Raw genomic sequence first — 15,454 nt, 5'->3', positions numbered from 1 at the left:
TGTTGTTTACTTTGATTATACCAAACTTCATTTTTTGAGAGGCTTTGGAAATGGTTTCCAGGCATTTTGGAATGGTTTGGACATGTTGCCTGGATGCATAGAGCCAGAACAGCTTAGGCTGTTCTGTAGAGGAGATATTGGTCAGAGCTCAGGAGACCAGAAGCCTGATAGAAAGCCTCATGGTAAAGACCAGGCTTGGGAGGTTTCTGCTGGGAAGAAGGACTGCATTGGTTGTTGAACTCCTCATGATTTCTGTTATGGCTTGGCAGAAAGTTTGTCTGCATTTTTTTCATGCCCAGAGACTTTGCCTGAGACTGAGACAAAGGGCAATGTACTGATTAATCTTGAAAAAGAAATTAAAAAGCAATCAAATATTGAGGGTGTGGCATGGCTATTGTTGGTAGCTTTTACCCAGCTTTATGTTTCAAATCAAGAGCAAAGAACCCAGCAAGATAATTTTCAATATTGTGAATTTGGCCAGAAAATTCCAGGAAGGCTGTGGATTGTAAAGACAGAGTTGAGATTTTGATTACTGAGGAGAAACAGAGAGATAAGAAAGATAGCCCTGGGCATCCTAGGAATCGGGTCCCCACCCTTTGCAGCCTCACTGCAAAGCTGAAAGAATTTGCTCAGAGGGAAAAGCTGCAGGGTGCCATGTTCCAGAATGGCAACAGAGGTCATGTGAGGTTCCAGAATGGCTACAGAGGCCACATGAGTTTCCAGAGTGGTGGCAACATAGTGAAGCTTTTCATCACAATCAAGTAAACAGAGCCCTGGAATTCAGGCAACTGATCCCTACAGCCAAGAGAGAGAAAAGCCTGGCTGCTGCTCCAGCTAGCAGCAAACCTTGGCCCCATCCACAAAGTGCTGATTTTAGGTGCAAGGAAAATGCACACATTCTGAGGGTAAGACAGCTTCCACTTGATTGTAAAGGTCCTGGCTGGCCAAGCAGTGTCCCCCTAAGAGGGCAATTTGTGAAGATGGAAGGGTGAAGCCAAAAGTGCAGTGGAGACCCCAGAAGTTTGGAAAAGCCAGAATGTAGATGATCCAAGGGAATCTGCAAAAAGCGAGCAGAGGATATTTAAGAGAAAACTTGTGGGAGTTGAAATTGCCACAAGTGCTGTAGGGGTGGAATTACCCAAGCCTTTTTGAGCTTGCAACCAGATTGCTTCAGATGCTGAGCATGGAACTCTAGGACTTAATGTTTGTCCTGCTAGATGTTGGACTTGCTTTGTTTCCAAAACTTTATATTCCCCTGTTTGTAACTTTTGGAATGGTAATATTTATCTTGTGCCTTTGCATTTCAGAAATGTTTAACCTTGATTCATTTAGACAGGGGCTTACAGTAAAGAGTTTGCCATAGATCTTGGAGGAGACTTGGGACTTGGACTGTTCAGCAATGCTGAAACTTAGGACTTTGGCAGCTCTTGGAGATGGGCTAAACGTCTCTTGTATAAATGATGAACATGAGTCCTGAGGGCCAGGGGTGGAATGTCATGGTATATGTCTGTGTCCCCCAGGCCTCATGAGTTTGCATTGTACATTTGTGCATTTGCATTGTTTAGTGCTTGGATTGATGGTGTTAGTACTACATCCACCTAGGGGTGGAGCTAGGATGTGATGTAATGGCAGGAAGAAGGTGTGTCTTGTTCTTTGTTTGTTCCTATTTGCTGTTTGAAGCCACCATGAACTGCAGACCAGCCATGCCTTCCTGCCTTGGAGCCAACTGAGTGTGGACTGAAACTTCCAAAAACTGTAAGAAATAAATCTTTCCTTTCCCAGCTTTGGGCTTTGGGTACTTTGTCTCAGCAATGAGTAAAAAGTAACTAAGACACATGTTATCTTTATGCTTTCCACTCTGTTTAATTGCATGCCTTGCTTAATGAATTTTTCCTGAGTGTAGCTAGAATGTCTTTCAGTATTATTGCAGGGTTGATTTGATTATCATGAAGTTCTCCTGCTGTCCTTTTTCATGGAATTATTTTATTACCCCATCCATTCTGAAGGACAGTTTTGCAGGACCCAGTCTGGGTTGGATGTCATTTTCCTTTAGGATCTGCAATACTTCAATCCATGCTCTTCTTGACATCACTCTTTGTGCTGAGGAGTCTGCTGCGATTCTGATAGTTTTTCTTTTATAGGTGATATGTCTCTTCTTTCTACAAGCTTTCAGTATTCTGCTCTTATGTTAGATTTCTGGAATGTTGATTATAATAGGTCTGGGTATAGTTTTATTTTGGTTATGGCTATTAGGAATTCTATATGCTTCACTGATCCAAGTGACAGTTTCTATTCTCATTTTTGGGAAATTTTCAAGTTTCCTTCTGTAAATAGCCTCTTGATATCATTGTTGTTGTCCCGTTCTTTTCATTTATCCCTATCAATCTTATGTTTTCTGTGCATCATCATCTTACAGCTGTTGAATTATTTCCTGATTTCTTGTTATTTCTAAAAGGGTTTTCCTTTCCTGTTTACTAGATATAGTCTTTTCTTCAAAGTCTGAAATTCTATCTTCATTTTCATTGAAGCAGTTTTGCCATCTTTCAATGGAATTTTTATTTCCTGTATATCTCACTGAATCTGCTGCATTCATTCTGTTTGTTTCTTATATTATTCATTCAGAGTTTCCAACTTTTTGCACTGTTCCTCTAATTTTTCACTATGTATTCTTTAGATGTGTTCAGCATTTCTTTCATTGCACTGTCATTTCTTCTTGTATTTATGAGATTATTTCTGATTTCAGTTTTTTTTGTAGCCTCTCAGATTTTTTTCTGTACTCCATTGTTTTCATGCTGGCATTTCAGGTGTATGGCTTATATTTTCTTCTATGTACATGGCTCCTAGGCTTGCTTGTGATAGGCTGGAGGTTTAAGATTGCACTTTGGTCTTTTGTTCTGTCATTTTCCTATATTTCTGGTTTTGAGAAATGTTCCAAACCTGGCCTCAGGCATGCTGGAAACCTCCAGTGCATCCCCCCAATTGTTCAGTGTGCTGCGTGGGATTCAATGTTCCACTGCTTTCTCCAAGTGCAATCCCACTGGAAATCACCTTGAGTGCCTTCTCTCCCAGGACTAAATGGAGGTTGCTGGGAATGCCCAGTCATGAATGCAGGACCTCTTGTGCATCCTCCAGTGGTCTAGGAGGCTGGGTGGGTTGTAACCACTGGAATAAATTGATTAAAGAATCAAAAGAAACTGAGAATACCAGAAATTTTCTGAGAACAAAGCAAGGCAAGGGACATCATAATCTATGACTTGAAATGGGACTGCAAAGCTACTGTGATTAAAACAAAACTCTTTGCTATTGGCATAGCAGAAGAAAGTCACCCAAGAATCAGTGGAACAAATTGGAATATGCAGAAATACTTTCAAGCACAAGCAGTCAACTTATCTTTGAAAATGGAATCATAGACTTTCTCTATAAGAATGATAACCCAATAAATGAATGGATATTGATGGGCAGGGGCCAGTCAGGCGCAATGAACCTCCCATGCATTCTCCTGTGGTTCAGGATGCTGCACTGGGTCTTAGCCACTGACAGTAATGTTCCTAAGCTCTGGCTGAAAATCACCTTGCATGCCCTCAGCTCACCGAACTGAAGAGAGGTCACTGGGTATGGCCTGGTGAGATCCACATGGACTTCTCAGGAGTCCTCTGGCAGTCCAGGATGCTTGAAGGAGTCTTACCCATTGGCAAGGATGGTCCAATGGTTCCACTGCATGGTGGAAACCACCCTACATGCCTTCAGGTCCCAGGACTGAATAGAGATCACTACAGATGGCCCAGTCAGGCCCACAGTAACTCTCCTGCATCGTCTGGTGATTCAGGACACTGGGCTGGGTCCTAACAAATGGGAGAGATGTTTCAAAGCTTTCTCTGAGCATGAGACCTCTGCAAATCACCTCTGGTGCTGAAATTAAAAATGTTCTTATTGTGTAAAGTGTTGGGTTGTACCTGAATGAGAAGAGTGAGAAGAAGAAACTTGGGCCAGTTGAGAAACTCTACTGACAGTAATGTTCCAAAGCTCTTGCTGAAAATCACCTTGCATGCCCTCAGCTCACCGAACAGGTAATGCAGTCAGTGCTGCACAAAAACCTATGTATATACCTCTGCCAGGTTTCAGGAGTTTCTCAACTGGCCCAAGTTTCTTGCAGTGTTTGTTTAGCCTTTGATTTTTTAGCAGCAAATGGACTTTTCATGTATAAAGAGATCATTGCTTACATATGGAATGGATTTTCTTCATTTAATCCTTCATTATCATACTATACATGGGCAAGCCAAATGAAGAAGACTGTAAGTGATCATATTTCAGATTCCCATTACCTAAAATACACAATGTTCTCCAGTTTCAAACTACAGTGCAGCTCACACTATTGATGGTCCACCACCAACTCTTCAGTATGTAAATAAAATTACTCTGATTAACACTTTCTGTACCTTCTATTTACATATTATCAAAACTGTCCTTCTGAGAAAGGACTCAGTGAACCTCCATACCTTCCAGGGGTATGACATGTGTAGTTCTTCTAAGACGAAGTGCAGCAACAAGAAAACTGGAGATGAAACTGAACACCAGGGAAGAAGGGAGTGTAAATGAGGGGCAATGGCAGAATCAATATAATCACAGTATATTTTATGTAATATATATCAATGGAAAGTTAGAAAAAGATCACACATTCATCTCAATAGGTGCACAAAAATAATTTCACAAAGAACACACATTTATGATAATATTCTTACAAACTGGACAAGATGCTTTTTAATCTTAATCTGATAATCCAGTTGTGACACCAACAGCAATTATCAGCGTAAGTGGCCCAAAACTGAAAACTCTCACTCGGAGTTCTCAAATGGGTATGAGTTGAATGCACTCTTCTCAGATGATGAAGTACAAATGGCAAATTAATATATGGGGAAAAGTTCCACATGTTTGTCCTTTGAGAAATGAAAATTAAAACAACTCTAAGATTCCATCTCACTACAGAAAAAGGGAAATAATCAAGAAAACAAGCAAGAAAAATTACTAAGAATAATTTGGGAAAGGAACTCTTCTTCACTGTTTATAGAAGTGTAAACAGATACACACCTCTGGAAATCAATGCAGACATTCCTAAAGAATCTAGTATTACAGGGCTCATGTGCTACAACTGTTCTCTCACTTAATATCTTCCCAAAATAATTTAATACAATTTACCAGAGTGATGTGTGTGAACTCATATTTATAAGAAAACATTTTGTAATGCTAAAATCTTGGGAACACATCAAAATGCCCATAAACAGATGAAGATATAAAGAAGGCATGGTGTTTTATACAGTGTTGAAATATCTAGCCATTAATGATATACTTAACACAGTAGTAGGTAAAATGATGCACTTTCACAATCTCCTTCAGTGACATAAATTTTTAAAACTTGTGTAAATACTGCATGATCTCACTGGTGTGAAGATTTGAAAGTGTAAATACAAAGCAAATGTAAAATAGGTATAATGAAAGAGTAAGCAGTTGTTCAAAAACAAAGAGGAATCACCCAAGGGGAGTATAAAAGAAAAGAAGGAGAACAATGGAAAAACAAAAAATCATTGAAAATAAGGAGGAAAGGAGGGATTGTAGAGAGCAAAACAGAATGACACAAGGAAGAATCATAATATATAATGTACAGGTACAATTTACCTGTGATGAATGTGAATATTAGGAATATCTCAATTGTAAAAATAAATAATAATAATAATAGTGTAACTCCCATAAAAATCAATGTATACTATATTCAAGTTGCAGTCAAGCAAAATGTAATCCACTATTCTGTGTAATTTACATGAATTTATAAAATCATTTTCAGATTCTATATATATGGAAAGATTTATTAACTACCTTATTGTTTTAATTCAGCGATGTATCTAACAAAGATACTCCAGTAGTTTTTGGTTAAGAGAAACAGGCTAGTGAAAAAGAAATCTTTATCCATTAGAATTTGATGAACACAAACACACACACACACACACACACAGACTCACACACACATATGTCCAGATTCACTACAGCCAGTTATTTCTTGCCAAAATTCCACTGTTGGAATTCAGCATTTTAAATAAAATATTTCTAGGATTAATTTCAACAGATTGCTCGCTAAGTTCCTTTGGATCATCAGTTCTATGGATTTTGATCTCCACTCATCCTGTGTCAGGTCAAGACACAGGTTTTATTTAGACCCTGAGACAGGCTGACCTCAGGAAGACCTTCCTTGGTCCAGGAGTTGATATTGCCATGCTCCATCATCCACTATGTCCTACTCAATTGTGTTTCAATTTCATACTTATTTTTGTCTATGATTGAGACGCTGGTACAGAACATATTCAATGTATCTCTAAATTTTCATGTTATGTCCACTGAATCATGTTCTTCTTCAGTCAGTATTCACATTTCTTAAACAAGGTTAAAAGCACTCCGTGGCACAGACTATTTAAGAGGTGGAAACAGCCTCCTTTTTCTCTGGAAACCCAGTCATGTGTATTATGTATGTCCATGTGCAGATATTCTGGAAACTTGAAATTTAATAACTACCTTAGAAATGCTTTTTTCTGTATTCAGATCATGACTTCACACTTTGCTTCCAAAACATTCAGTAAATGCAGAGTAATCATGACTATCTGAATCAAAAGAAGAATGAAGATTGAGGGAAAAAATACTTTTCTATAAGGAAATAGCAGATGGGCCTGTAGACTACACATGCAACAATGAAGTCAAAATAAAGATTGTCAAGACATGGGCCTGCAGGAGAATTTTCTAAATGGGTGCCATTTTCCATGAAAATGATATTGCAGCTGGAACACGACAGGGTTCTGAGGTCACAACTGCCAGGCAAGCACCATGGCACACATCTGAAGGAATCAGGTGGAAGCCAGTTCACAGGTCAGGTCACAGACTTCACATATTTATAAGGAGACTCCAACTTCATCAGATATAATCTAGTCTATCTGTCTCCATCTCAAAACACCTTATCCCACACTTGCATTTCTAGCCTCTATGTTGTTTCCTTGTTTATTTGATTCCTGCTCTCTGGGAAAATCCTCCAGCAACCAGGTTCCAATACTAGGGTTTTTGTCAACCGGTGACCATAGGTCCAAAACATGGTAGCAAAAATATAAAGGAAGACTCCATATAATGAATTGCCCTCATCTCCCTGGTCCTCTTTTTAGTTGACAGTGCACACAGCCTTCCTTCATCAACCAATAGCTGGTGATGAAAGACCAAATATTTGAGACTGAAAGGACAGAGAAAGTGATCCAATACCTATACTGATGAGCAAGTTGACAGGTGCCTTTCCTGGATTACATCTGGGCTACTGCAGTGCTCCACAAGGGCATTAGTACACTCAAAATGAGGTTTCCCTTGTATATACAGAGCAGGTATTGACTAACTGTATTTTTTGGAAGTTTACTCCTACATGCCATAAGTAAGATGGAAACTGTACTCCAGTGAATTCAGATTATATAGTCTGGAAATGACCTAAACTGGGGGGGGGGGGTTTGAGAACAGGCTGGATATACTAGGGTGTGAGATGAGGCCAATCATTTTACTGCCTTAGGATAAAACAAGGCCTATTTTAACTTTTCATTACAGATGTTGGAATGCAGGACATTTATGCAGGCCTATCTCTTCAGCAATATTTTTCATTTGCAGACATGTTTTCACTATGTTTCCAAGTTACCAAGCCTGGCTTTAAAGTGCAAAGTTGAAAACCTCTTGCTTAAGGTTCCCAGATGGCTTAAATCAAATGAAATCACCAACTTTCCTATGTCTGAAACATTTTATTAAAAATAATAAAACATTAAAATTGCAAAATATAAATATGAACTACATTGTAGTAATTCATCAGCAATATTCTATATCAAGATCAAGTGTGCAGAAAGCCCAAATGCCTCAATGTATAGTAAAATATTGGTGAGTAATATTTTTCACACATGGAAACTTACACAAATAACATTTTACAAATACTTAAAATTTTAGAAAATATTAAAAAATGTACACAAGTAAATAACTAAATCTTACTAAACACAGTAATTAACATAATAACCACAGTATAATCAGAATCTTGTAAATGTGTTCTCTTTCTCTTCATATCTCATACTGCCTTGCACTTAACCTTCTTGTCAGTTTGTGACATCACATGATGGCTCTCAAATTATGCAACATGAGATAAATGATGACTCCATGTGACATCAGATTTATTTATGCTACTGAGAACGAAACATGACTTAGACTTTCTCAACATTTATTTCTGAGTTTTATTTTAATATCATAAGATGCTGCTGAAATGCCACTGTGGATCATGTGCCTAAATGGGTACTACGAGAGTTTAGCAGTGCCATGTCCCCAAAGACTGTACAGAGAGCAGCAAAGTGGTGTATTATTATCGTGCATGAAATTTATTGCTAGAAATATAATGCTACAACCTGGGCATGAAGGTGTATGCTTGTAATCTCAGTACTTGTAAGGCTAACACAAGAGGATTGCTGGAAGTTCATGATCAACCTGGAATACAAATGGAGCCCAAGGTTAGCCTGAACTACAAAGTGAGCTCATGACCAGCCTGGCCTACAAAGTGAGCCCAAAATCAGCCTGAACTTCATAGCACGATTGTTTCAGACAAAACAAAACTAATGGTACAAGTCTCATGCATTGAATTCACGCTCTTGTAGTTGTTACCTTATTTATTGCACACTGGTGATTCTTTCTTTCTGGTGTCATGATTTAAACATCACTTCCATCACTTACTAGTGCTATTCTGGCAATCATATTCCATGCATTTTCTTTGAACCCTAGGAACTTATGTGAAATCATGATTCACTTGCATACTCAGGATATTACTATTTATAAATGACTGCCTTAATCTTAGAAGGATGGTGCTTACATTTGTAGAAAAGTACATGATGTGTAATTGGCAGTAGGAGCATACTTCTTTCAAAATAGAGATGATCAAGAAAGAGGAAAAACATAAATTGGGCATGTTAAGGCAACAATAATGAACTCACACCTATTATACCCACTGATGCCTTCCACAGATGAACACTTACATTGTGAACTAAAAATATGCACTAATGCATTTATACATATTTTAAATTTTCTTTTGCTTTTGTGATTATCTTCTCATAAACATACATACATAGTTGCATGTCATGAGCTGTTGTGAAGGACACTGCTAATGTGTTTGTGAAGATCCTTCTACAAGAAATAATTGATACACATCCAACTGGAAAAGAGTGGAAAAAATAGGTGTCATCTATGCAGATGTTGGTGGATCAAAAATGTGGGGGAAATTCTTCAGAATCCTTGAATTATCTTTAAAAACTATATTTCCAATAGTAAGCCTACAAATACTTTAGCTAGTTACATATGATACTGAAGCATAAAATAAATGTGCTTTGGATTATCTCCATCAAGTGTGATCGCTGGAAATTCTATGAAAATATATTCCCATCAATTTTTTTGGTATTTCTACAGATCTTGACTACAAGAGTAATTTGCGAAGTATTTTCAAAATAGTCACTTACATATGTCAAATTTGTTTTCATAGTGCTGACTTTCATGTATTTGACCATACGCAGGAATACTGAGTGCTTTCTCAGACAGCATACAGAGGCATAATGTTGGAGGTTAGCATCTATGTCAATGGAAAATTTTACTCAATACATTTTTCACAGCTATAACAGAGTGTGTGAGAAATTTATCATTTATACAATGAAAAATTTGCAAGAAATCCTTCTCACATTAACTACTTACATGCAATGTTTCCCTGTTTGCATTATTTAATTATTTGATGGCATTATTGTGCACTGAATGCTTTTCTCCATTGTTGGAATGCATAGGGTTACTTCCTTATATGAACTCTTTCATGTCATTATAATCACTGGTGGTGTGCAAATTTACTGCATTGCTTACATGCATACAGATTCTCCCCATTGTGAGTTCTTTCATGTGTTCATCAGGTACAAAAGGAACGGAATGTTTTCCCAAGTTGCTTACCTACATAGGGTTTCTTCCCATTGTGGAATCTTTGATACATTTACAAGCTATGGGCTTGGCTGATAGATTTCCCACACAGCTTACATACTTAAGTTTTTTCTCTGTGTGGGATCTTCTAGTTCTAGAAAATGTGGATTATCAGCAGAGCTTTTAAATTATGACTTATATAAGTTTTCTCTTGAGTGTGAATTATTTTATGGATGGGATTACAATATTGATTGAGAGATTTTCCACAATATTCCCCTACATAGTCTTTCTCCCTACTGAGATTTCTATCATGGTTTTATAACCTGTTTGTATACTGAACATGTTTCTAAATGTCTTGCATGATAAGATTTTTCCCTAATTTAATTTCATTCTTGTTTCTGACAGTGAATGTGTCTGTCTTTTCATTTTTGATGGTATATCTTAACATTAGGATTGCTACATGGATACAGGCCATGAACACAAGCACAATATTGAATATGAATGTATAGACACTTCTTGGTAAACTGATACAAGAGTTACAGATTCTGATGGGAAAAATTGTCATGAGACAATTAGGTGTCATCCATCAAAACAAGAGATTGGCGGATCAAAACATGGAAAAAATGATATAGCATACTTAAATTTTTATTAAAAAGTGCAACATTTTTATTAAGACTACATACAGATAAAATATTTATTTAAAAAAAGACAAAAATATTTTAGGATAATTCTGTTTCAGGTTGTCTTCAAAAATGTATGAGCATATATTGACAGAAATTATTTTATAATATTTTGGCAGGTCTCCTCTACATGACTAATTTTGAAATTATTTTCAAAATAGTCCCTTACATATGTATGATTTCACTTAACTCAGATTACTTTCACACTTTTGACAATAAACGTGTATACTGTATACTTTCCCACATTGCATACATAATCTTGGGACATAGTATGACATCACTCAGAAGGTTAGCAGCTATCAGCTGAACTTTTACCAAATCTTCCTTACATGCAGTTACTCCCCAATGTGAGAAGAATCTTATGTTTTCAAAAGGGAAGCACTGCAGCAAATCTTTGCCACACTGCCTACATATATATGATATCTTCCTTGTATGCAAAATTTCCCTATGGCATTTTTGTGTGCTATGTATGATCTACCATTGTTCAATTGCATAGAATTACTACACAGAGGGAGTTCTTAAATGTAGTGGCAATCTCAATGCTATGGAAAGTCTTTCTATATTCCTTATGTTCATAGGATTTTTTCCCAGTGTGATATATTTGATGTTATAAAGTGAGAATGTATAAACAAATCCATTTACTCATTTCTCATATAGATAGGGATTTTTTTATAGAGTGAATTTTTTTCTATACAAAAAAGCTACTATTATAGCTAAAATACAACACAAATTACTTACATCCATGGAAAGGATTCATTTTCAGCACTTCTGTATACTGAATGTTTTGGTATATTGGTTGTACCATAGATGTTCTATAGGGTGTGAGTTCTTTCATGAGTAATAAGATGACTGCTTTGACAGAAAGATTTCCCACATTGCTTACATACAAAGGGTTTCTCCCCAGTGTGTATTCTATAATGTGATTTACAAGCAGAGGATGTACTGAATGCTTTCCCACATTTGTTGCATGCATAGGGTTTCTCCCCAGTGTGAATTCTTTCATGTTTAATAAGGTCACTGTTGTGACTGAAAGATTTCCCGCATTGTTTACATGCAAAGGGTTTCTCCCCAGTGTGTATTCTATAATGTGATTTACAAGCAGAGGATGTACTGAATGCTTTCCCACATTTGTTGCATGCAAAGGGTTTCTCCCCAGTGTGAATTCTTTCATGTCTAAGAAGGTTAGACTTTTGATTGAAAGATTTCCCACATTGCTTACATACAAAGGATTTCTCCCCAGTGTGAATCCTATCATGTGCTTTACAAGCAGAGGCTGTACTGAATGCTTTCCCACATTTGTTGCATGCAAAGGGTTTCTCCCCAGTGTGAATTCTTTCATGTTTAATAAGGTCACTGTTGTGACTGGAAGATTTCCCGCATTGTTTACATGCAAAGGGTTTCTCCCCAGTGTGAATTCTATCATGTGCTTTACAAGCATAGGCTGTACTGAATGCTTTCCCACATTTGTTGCATTCATAGGGTTTATCACCTGTGTGAATTCTTTCATGTCTAATAAGGTTAGTCTTTTTATTGAAAGATTTCCCACAATGCTTACATACAAAGGGTTTCTCCTCAGAGTGAATTCTGTCATGTACTTTACAAGCAAATGATGTACTGAATGCTTTCCCACATTTGTTGCATGCAAAGGTTTTCTCCCCAGTGTGAATTCTTTCATGTTTAATAAGGTCACTGTTTTGACTGAAAGATTTCCCACATTGTTTACAAGCAAAGGGTTTCTCCCCAGTGTGAATTCTATCATGTGCTTTACAAGCATAGGCTGTACTGAATGCTTTCCCACATTTGTTGCATACATAGGATTTATCCCCTGTGTGAATTCTTTCATGTCTAAGAAGGTTAGACTTTTGATTGAAAGATTTCCCACATTGCTTACATACAAAGGATTTCTCCCCAGTGTGAATTCTATCATGTACTTTACAAGCAGAGGCTGTACTGAATGCTTTCCCACATTTGTTGCATGCAAAGAATTTCTCCCCAGTGTGAATGTTTTTATTACTTTGACAACCACTGAGTTTACTGAATGCTGTCCCAAATTGCTTGCATTCATATGGTTGCTTTCCAGTGTGAAGTTTCTTATGTTTTTTAAAGAAATTACAGTGAGATAATGCTTTTGCACATTTTTCAATTATGTGATATTTCTCTCTACCATAATTTCTAACAGGTTTTTCAATATTGGACGAAGAAATAGAAATATTCTCATAGTGTTTTTGTACATAGGAGTTTCCCAAATTGTGGTTTGTCTTGGGGGTTTGAACACTGTTAGATGTTGTATGGGCTTTCACACTTTTGTTACCTACAAAAATTTTCTGCCCAGAGTGAATTTTTTCACTAAGATCAGATCTCTCCTCCTCATTTTTTCCGTATTCACTGGGTCTCTCTACAGTGTTCCTCATTTCATGCTTCTGAAAGGACTGGAAATCACTGCAGGTCTCTACATCTTCATTACATTTATATGGCTGCCCTTCAATTCTCAAATAATTGTCTTCATCACATCTGTGCAGAAATAAAAAAGATATCAATCACAATGGAAAAGGCTCCACATTAGCAATATTTTTTATGATGACAAATTTAGTTTGATTCCTGCTAAGTAATTCTGATGGTTAACTGACTCACTGCCCTGCAGGACTGCTTACAAAATATTATCCATTCTAAAAATTGTTACAAAAAAAATGTACCAGGGATTGAACTCACAACTGCATGCTTGCAAGGCAGGCACTTATGCCCCAAGATAAATCCTCTGCTCCATTTAGGCAATTTTAAATTGTTATGTGATTCTAATACTTAATATCATTTTAGGAGACTGGTACAAATGAATAGCAAACATTGATCATTTTTTGTAGCTCTTCGTGTCTTAACTCCCCTTTGTCTATTTAGCCTGATGATCTTTCTCATCTACAGAACATAAGTATTGCTGGTCATATATTCTCTCTCTTTACTTTCACTTCTCAAATAAGTTTTTAATTTCTCATTTAAGAAAAAACCTGAGTTGTGGCTAGGGATTTAGCTCAGCAGCATAAGCACCAGCCTGGCAACCATGAGATTGTGAGTTCATTCCTCAGTACCAAAAGAGAGAGAGAGAGAGAGAGAGAGAGAGAGAGAGAGAGAGAGAGAGAAGAAAACCTGTAATATTTCCATTTCTATGTCTGAATTACTTCACTTAAGGTCCAATACTTCTTGTTTCTTGGGAAATGATATCATGGTTCCCTGTATAGCTTTTTTTCAACGTGGAGTTAAACACAGGTCATAGAATGAACTACATTTGCTGACCTATTATTTGTTTGGTTGAGAGAGATTTTTATTGGCCATCAACTTGTCCAAGCTGAACTTCAAGTTATCATCCTGCAGATTCAGCTTCCCCAGCTGCTTGGGGATTGCAGGAATGCACCACAATGTTGAGCTGACTCCAAATTTTCTTTACCTTGGCATGCAGTGATGGGCATCTGGGCTCTTCTCAATGCTTAGCTACTGTGAGTTGATTCTTGTATTAGATATTGTAAATGCCTTTTCATGTGCTTTAACAAACAACACACTCATGGTTCACTAACATTTGATGATTTTAATGTATTTGACAATATACTGAGAGAATCATTACACATAATGACACAGTATGACCCACTCAACAGTCAGGAGGTAGAGGCAGGAGTATTGCTCTGACTTTCAGGCCATTATGGGCTTCACAGTAAGTTCAACGTCAACCTGAACTACAGTATAAAATCATGGCTCAAAAGATTTAAAAAAGGATATCATTGTGGATGTACATGTGAAACAATATGAAACATGTTGTTTTAATTTTCAGACCACTGAATAGTTTTTACCATGTTTGTATTTCATGTATCTATCAGCAATGCATGAGGAATTTTAAACCTTAACAGCTCAATATTTTATGGGATATTTTCATAGTACTTATTGTAACAGTAGAATTCATTTTCATTTTGAAAGCTGATGCTATGTGAATATAATTCTAGATCATGAAAGTCTCAGTATTCACATGTATATATAAATGGTATTTTGAAGATGGGTTTTTATCAACTTTCACAATTTGTTCATTTCCTACATATCAAAATACAATATTTAAATTTATTATCATACATTTCTATGATGTTGATCATGAAGGCAATTTTTAAACTGATACATTAGATAGTGTTATTTACTACATGTATTAGAATTACCTCTGATTATTATATTTCAATATGTTTCTATGGATTCCCAGATAATACAAAACAAAATCAAGTATATCTCTTGGTATTTTTGAGGTTAAATAAGGTATAACATGATCTCATTTCTTCAGGTTCCTTTGTTTTAATATTTATGCTCACACACTGACAATTAAGTAATGTTCTATTTCTCTTATGTGTTTCATTCACCTTATATTACTTGAGCAATTTTTGTCCTCTTCCTTAATTTGCTGATTATTCCATATTTTTCCTGTAATATGGACATAGAAATAAAATACACTTACTATAACTGTACATTAAAATATCTCTGATTTGATTTATACTCATAGTATAGTATAATCAGACGAGATATACAAGCAAATGTTATTATTATCAAATATATTAAACTGTATCAATGAGCAATAATTAATGCTGTTAGTATAAACAAACATGTCATCCTTACCTGTTGCAGTAATATTCATATATGTTTCCCACATCACTCCTCTGTAGAGCTTCTTTTGGGATGGAGTCAGCAAATCCCACTCTTCTGGAGTGAACTTCACAGCTACATCCTCAAAGGTCACTGTCTCCTAAATAATGACATGGGTCCTGAAG

Source organism: Cavia porcellus, unplaced genomic scaffold, assembly GCF_034190915.1.
Source record: "Cavia porcellus strain 051 isolate PalLab524CR breed Dunkin Hartley unplaced genomic scaffold, mCavPor4.1 scaffold_7, whole genome shotgun sequence".
Taxonomy (NCBI): domain Eukaryota; kingdom Metazoa; phylum Chordata; class Mammalia; order Rodentia; family Caviidae; genus Cavia; species Cavia porcellus.
Note: the sequence above shows the minus strand (reverse complement) of the source record.